A 7,491-nucleotide genomic window follows, 5' to 3' on the forward strand; every position below is an offset into this window, starting at 1 on the left:
TCAGGAGCAACACCAAGGCTACAGCCTTCCCTTTTTTCGATTTTTGGACCCCCGAAACAATAGATGCACGCTTATTTTAGTGGGTTATTGCCCGAATTATCTTAATTTAAACTGGGACGACTGTGGGTTACCGCCTGAATTGGTTGATTTCAAACTGATTCCAGTCGGTTTCTTCCTCCTACCGCCCCTCAAAAGCATTTTAAATACGTATCGCAAACCCAAAATCTCTGCTCGATATTAGGAAAAACACCAAGGCTATAGCCTTTCCCCTTTTTCGATTTTTTGACCCCCCGAAATTAAAGATACACGTCTATTTTAATGGGTTACGGCCAGGATTGGCTGATTTTCAACTGATTCCAGTCGGTTTCTGCCTCCTACTGCCACGCCAAAGCATTTTCAATGCGTATCGCCAATCCAAAATCTCTGCTCGATTTCAGGAAATACACCAAGGCTATAGCCTTTCCCCTTTTTCGATTTTTGCACCCCCAGAAACAATAGATACACGCCTATTTTAGTTGGTTATTGCCCGAATTAACTTAATTTAAACTGATTCCAGTCGCTTTCTGCCTCCTACAGCCCCTCCAAACCGTTTCAAATGCGTATCGCAAACCCAAAATTTCTGCTCGAATTTAGGAGAAACACCAAGGCTATAGCACTTCCCTTTCAATTTTTGGACCCCCAGAAACAATAGATACACGCCTATTTTAGTTGGTTATTGCCCGAATTAACTTAATTTAAACTGATTCCAGTCGGTTTCTGCCTCCTACAGCCCCTCCAAACCGTTTTCAATGCGTATCGCCAAGCCAAAATCTCTGCTCGATTTCAGGAAATACACCAAGGCTATAGCCTTTCCCCTTTTTCGATTTTTGCACCCCCAGAAACAATAGATACACGCCTATTTTAGTTGGTTATTGCCCGAATTAACTTAATTTAAACTGATTCCAGTCGCTTTCTGCCTCCTACAGCCCCTCCAAACCGTTTCAAATGCGTATCGCAAACCCAAAATTTCTGCTCGAATTTAGGAGAAACACCAAGGCTATAGCATTTCCCTTTTTTCAAATTTTGGACCCCACAAACAATAGATACACGCCTATTTTAGTTGGTTATTGCCCGAATTAACTTAATTTAAACTGATTCCAGTCGGTTTCTGCCTCCTATCGCCCCACCAAACCGTTTTGAACACGTTTCGCAAACCCAAAATTTCTGCTCGATTTTAGAAAAAATACCAAGGCTATATAGCCTTTCCCTTTTTTCGATTTTTGGACCCCCCGAAATAAAAGGTACACGCCTATTTTAGTGGGTTACCGTCTGAATTGGGAGATTTTAAACTGATTCCAGTCGGTTCCTGCCTCCTACCGCCCCTCCCAACCATTTTTCATACGTATCGCAATCCCAAAATCTCTGCTCGATTTTAGGAAAAACACCAAGGCTATAGCCTTTTCCCTTTTTAGATTTTTGGGCCCCCGAAATAAAAGATACACGCCTATTTTAGTGGGTTACCCGCCTGAATTAACTGATTCCAGTCGGTTTCTGCCTCCTACAGCCCCTCCAAACCGTTTTAAATGCGTATCGCAAAAGTTTCTGCTCGATTTCAGGAGCAACACCAAGGCTACAGCCTTCCCTTTTTTCGATTTTTGGACCCCCGAAACAATAGATGCACGCTTATTTTAGTGGGTTATTGCCCGAATTATCTTAATTTAAACTGGGACGACTGTGGGTTACCGCCTGAATTGGTTGATTTCAAACTGATTCCAGTCGGTTTCTTCCTCCTACCGCCCCTCAAAAGCATTTTAAATACGTATCGCAAACCCAAAATCTCTGCTCGATATTAGGAAAAACACCAAGGCTATAGCCTTTCCATTTTTTTGATTTTTGACCCCCCGAAATTAAAGATACACGACTATTTTAATGGGTTACGGCCAGTATTGGGTGATTTTAAAATGATTCCAGTCGGTTTCTGCCTCCTTCCGCCCCTCAAAGGTATTTTAAATATGTATCGCAAACCCAAAATTTCTGCTCGATTTTAGGAAAAATACCAAGGCTATAGCCTTTCCCTTTTTTCGATTTTTTGACCCCCCGAAATTAAAGAAACACGCCTATTTTAGTGGGTTACCGCCTGAATTGGCTGATTTCAAACTGATTCCAGTCGGTTTCTGCTTCCTACCGCCCCTCAAAGGCATTTTAAATATGTATCGCAAACCCAAAATTTCTGCTCGATTTTAGGAAAAATACCAAGGCAATAGCCTTTCCCTTTTTTCGATTTTTTGACCGCCTGAAATTAAAGAAACACGCCTATTTTAGTGGGTAACCGCCTGAATTAACTTAATTTAAACTGATTCCAGTCGGTTTCTGCCTCCTACAGCCCCTCCAAACCGTTTTAAATGCGTATCGCAAACCCAAAATTTCTGCTCGAATTTAGGAGAAACACCAAGGCTATAGCACTTCCCTTTCAATTTTTGGACCCCCAGAAACAATAGATACACGCCTATTTTAGTTGGTTATTGCCCGAATTAACTTAATTTAAACTGATTCCAGTCGGTTTCTGCCTCCTACCGCCCCTCCAAACCGTTTTCAATGCGTATCGCCAAGCCAAAATCTCTGCTCGATTTGAGGAAATACACCAAGGCTATAGCCTTTCCCCTTTTTCGATTTTTGCACCCCCAGAAACAATAGATACACGCCTATTTTAGTTGGTTATTGCCTGAATTAACTTAATTTAAACTGATTCCAGTCGCTTTCTGCCTCCTACAGCCCCTCCAAACCGTTTCAAATGCGTATCGCAAACCCAAAATTTCTGCTCGAATTTAGGAGAAACACCAAGGCTATAGCATTTCCCTTTTTTCAAATTTTGGACCCCACAAACAATAGATACACGCCTATTTTAGTTGGTTATTGCCCGAATTAACTTAATTTAAACTGATTCCAGTCGGTTTCTGCCTCCTATCGCCCCACCAAACCGTTTTGAACACGTTTCGCAAACCCAAAATTTCTGCTCGATTTTAGAAAAAATACCAAGGCTATATAGCCTTTCCCTTTTTTCGATTTTTGGACCCCCCGAAATAAAAGGTACACGCCTATTTTAGTGGGTTACCGTCTGAATTGGGAGATTTTAAACTGATTCCAGTCGGTTCCTGCCTCCTACCGCCCCTCCCAACCATTTTTCATACGTATCGCAATCCCAAAATCTCTGCTCGATTTTAGGAAAAACACCAAGGCTATAGCCTTTTCCCTTTTTAGATTTTTGGGCCCCCGAAATAAAAGATACACGCCTATTTTAGTGGGTTACCCGCCTGAATTAACTGATTCCAGTCGGTTTCTGCCTCCTACAGCCCCTCCAAACCGTTTTAAATGCGTATCGCAAAAGTTTCTGCTCGATTTCAGGAGCAACACCAAGGCTACAGCCTTCCCTTTTTTCGATTTTTGGACCCCCGAAACAATAGATGCACGCTTATTTTAGTGGGTTATTGCCCGAATTATCTTAATTTAAACTGGGACGACTGTGGGTTACCGCCTGAATTGGTTGATTTCAAACTGATTCCAGTCGGTTTCTTCCTCCTACCGCCCCTCAAAAGCATTTTAAATACGTATCGCAAACCCAAAATCTCTGCTCGATATTAGGAAAAACACCAAGGCTATAGCCTTTCCCCTTTTTCGATTTTTTGACCCCCCGAAATTAAAGATACACGTCTATTTTAATGGGTTACGGCCAGGATTGGCTGATTTTCAACTGATTCCAGTCGGTTTCTGCCTCCTACTGCCACGCCAAAGCATTTTCAATGCGTATCGCCAATCCAAAATCTCTGCTCGATTTCAGGAAATACACCAAGGCTATAGCCTTTCCCCTTTTTCGATTTTTGCACCCCCAGAAACAATAGATACACGCCTATTTTAGTTGGTTATTGCCCGAATTAACTTAATTTAAACTGATTCCAGTCGCTTTCTGCCTCCTACAGCCCCTCCAAACCGTTTCAAATGCGTATCGCAAACCCAAAATTTCTGCTCGAATTTAGGAGAAACACCAAGGCTATAGCACTTCCCTTTCAATTTTTGGACCCCCAGAAACAATAGATACACGCCTATTTTAGTTGGTTATTGCCCGAATTAACTTAATTTAAACTGATTCCAGTCGGTTTCTGCCTCCTACAGCCCCTCCAAACCGTTTTCAATGCGTATCGCCAAGCCAAAATCTCTGCTCGATTTCAGGAAATACACCAAGGCTATAGCCTTTCCCCTTTTTCGATTTTTGCACCCCCAGAAACAATAGATACACGCCTATTTTAGTTGGTTATTGCCCGAATTAACTTAATTTAAACTGATTCCAGTCGCTTTCTGCCTCCTACAGCCCCTCCAAACCGTTTCAAATGCGTATCGCAAACCCAAAATTTCGCTCGAATTTAGGAGAAACACCAAGGCTATAGCATTTCCCTTTTTTCAATTTTTGGACCCCAGAAACAATAGATACACGCCTATTTTAGTTGGTTATTGCCCGAATTAACTTAATTTAAACTGTTTCCAGTCGGTTTCTTCCTCCTACCGCCCCTCAAAAGCATTTTAAATACGTATCGCAAATCTAAAATCTCTGCTCGATGTTAGGAAAAACACCAAGGCTATAGCCTTTCCATTTTTTTGATTTTTGACCCCCCGAAATTAAAGATACACGACTATTTTAATGGGTTACGGCCAGTATTGGGTGATTTTAAAATGATTCCAGTCGGTTTCTGCCTCCTTCCGCCCCTCAAAGGTATTTTAAATATGTATCGCAAACCCAAAATTTCTGCTCGATTTTAGGAAAAATACCAAGGCTATAGCCTTTCCCTTTTTTCGATTTTTTGACCCCCCGAAATTAAAGAAACACGCCTATTTTAGTGGGTTACCGCCTGAATTGGCTGATTTCAAACTGATTCCAGTCGGTTTCTGCTTCCTACCGCCCCTCAAAGGCATTTTAAATATGTATCGCAAACCCAAAATTTCTGCTCGATTTTAGGAAAAATACCAAGGCAATAGCCTTTCCCTTTTTTCGATTTTTTGACCGCCTGAAATTAAAGAAACACGCCTATTTTAGTGGGTAACCGCCTGAATTAACTTAATTTAAACTGATTCCAGTCGGTTTCTGCCTCCTACAGCCCCTCCAAACCGTTTTAAATGCGTATCGCAAACCCAAAATTTCTGCTCGAATTTAGGAGAAACACCAAGGCTATAGCACTTCCCTTTCAATTTTTGGACCCCCAGAAACAATAGATACACGCCTATTTTAGTTGGTTATTGCCCGAATTAACTTAATTTAAACTGATTCCAGTCGGTTTCTGCCTCCTACAGCCCCTCCAAACCGTTTTCAATGCGTATCGCCAAGCCAAAATCTCTGCTCGATTTGAGGAAATACACCAAGGCTATAGCCTTTCCCCTTTTTCGATTTTTGCACCCCCAGAAACAATAGATACACGCCTATTTTAGTTGGTTATTGCCTGAATTAACTTAATTTAAACTGATTCCAGTCGCTTTCTGCCTCCTACAGCCCCTCCAAACCGTTTCAAATGCGTATCGCAAACCCAAAATTTCTGCTCGAATTTAGGAGAAACACCAAGGCTATAGCATTTCCCTTTTTTCAAATTTTGGACCCCACAAACAATAGATACACGCCTATTTTAGTTGGTTATTGCCCGAATTAACTTAATTTAAACTGATTCCAGTCGGTTTCTGCCTCCTATCGCCCCACCAAACCGTTTTGAATACGTTTCGCAAACCCAAAATTTCTGCTCGATTTTAGAAAAAATACCAAGGCTATAGCCTTTTCCCTTTTTAGATTTTTGGGCCCCCGAAATAAAAGATACACGCCTATTTTAGTGGGTTACCGTCTGAATTGGGAGATTTTAAACTGATTCCAGTCGGTTCCTGCCTCCTACCGCCCCTCCCAACCATTTTTCATACGTATCGCAATCCCAAAATCTCTGCTCGATTTTAGGAAAAACACCAAGGCTATAGCCTTTTCCCTTTTTAGATTTTTGGGCCCCCGAAATAAAAGATACACGCCTATTTTAGTGGGTTACCCGCCTGAATTAACTGATTCCAGTCGGTTTCTGCCTCCTACAGCCCCTCCAAACCGTTTTAAATGCGTATCGCAAAAGTTTCTGCTCGATTTCAGGAGCAACACCAAGGCTACAGCCTTCCCTTTTTTCGATTTTTGGACCCCCGAAACAATAGATGCACGCTTATTTTAGTGGGTTATTGCCCGAATTATCTTAATTTAAACTGGGACGACTGTGGGTTACCGCCTGAATTGGTTGATTTTAAACTGATTCCAGTCGGTTTCTTCCTCCTACCGCCCCTCAAAAGCATTTTAAATACGTATCGCAAACCCAAAATCTCTGCTCGATATTAGGAAAAACACCAAGGCTATAGCCTTTCCCCTTTTTCGATTTTTTGACCCCCCGAAATTAAAGATACACGTCTATTTTAATGGGTTACGGCCAGGATTGGCTGATTTTCAACTGATTCCAGTCGGTTTCTGCCTCCTACTGCCACGCCAAAGCATTTTCAATGCGTATCGCCAAGCCAAAATCTCTGCTCGATTTCAGGAAATACACCAAGGCTATAGCCTTTCCCCTTTTTCGATTTTTGCACCCCCAGAAACAATAGATACACGCCTATTTTAGTTGGTTATTGCACGAATTAACTTAATTTAAACTGATTCCAGTCGCTTTCTGCCTCCTACAGCCCCTCCAAACCGTTTCAAATGCGTATCGCAAACCCAAAATTTCTGCTCGAATTTAGGAGAAACACCAAGGCTATAGCCTTTCTCTTTTTTCAAATTTTGCACCCCCAGAAACAATAGATACACGCCTATTTTAGTTGGTTATTGCCCGAATTAACTTAATTTAAACTGATTCCAGTCGCTTTCTGCCTCCTACAGCCCCTCCAAACCGTTTCAAATGCGTATCGCAAACCCAAAATTTCGCTCGAATTTAGGAGAAACACCAAGGCTATAGCATTTCCCTTTTTTCAATTTTTGGACCCCAGAAACAATAGATACACGCCTATTTTAGTTGGTTATTGCCCGAATTAACTTAATTTAAACTGTTTCCAGTCGGTTTCTTCCTCCTACCGCCCCTCAAAAGCATTTTAAATACGTATCGCAAATCTAAAATCTCTGCTCGATGTTAGGAAAAACACCAAGGCTATAGCCTTTCCATTTTTTTGATTTTTGACCCCCCGAAATTAAAGATACACGACTATTTTAATGGGTTACGGCCAGTATTGGGTAATTTTAAAATGATTCCAGTCGGTTTCTGCCTCCTTCCGCCCCTCAAAGGTATTTTAAATATGTATCGCAAACCCAAAATTTCTGCTCGATTTTAGGAAAAATACCAAGGCTATAGCCTTTCCCTTTTTTCGATTTTTTGACCCCCCGAAATTAAAGAAACACGCCTATTTTAGTGGGTTACCGCCTGAATTGGCTGATTTCAAACTGATTCCAGTCGGTTTCTGCTTCCTACC

The sequence above is a fragment of the Phallusia mammillata genome, chromosome 3 (genome assembly GCF_965637545.1).
Source record: "Phallusia mammillata chromosome 3, kaPhaMamm4.hap1.1, whole genome shotgun sequence".
Taxonomy (NCBI): Eukaryota; Metazoa; Chordata; class Ascidiacea; order Phlebobranchia; family Ascidiidae; genus Phallusia; species Phallusia mammillata.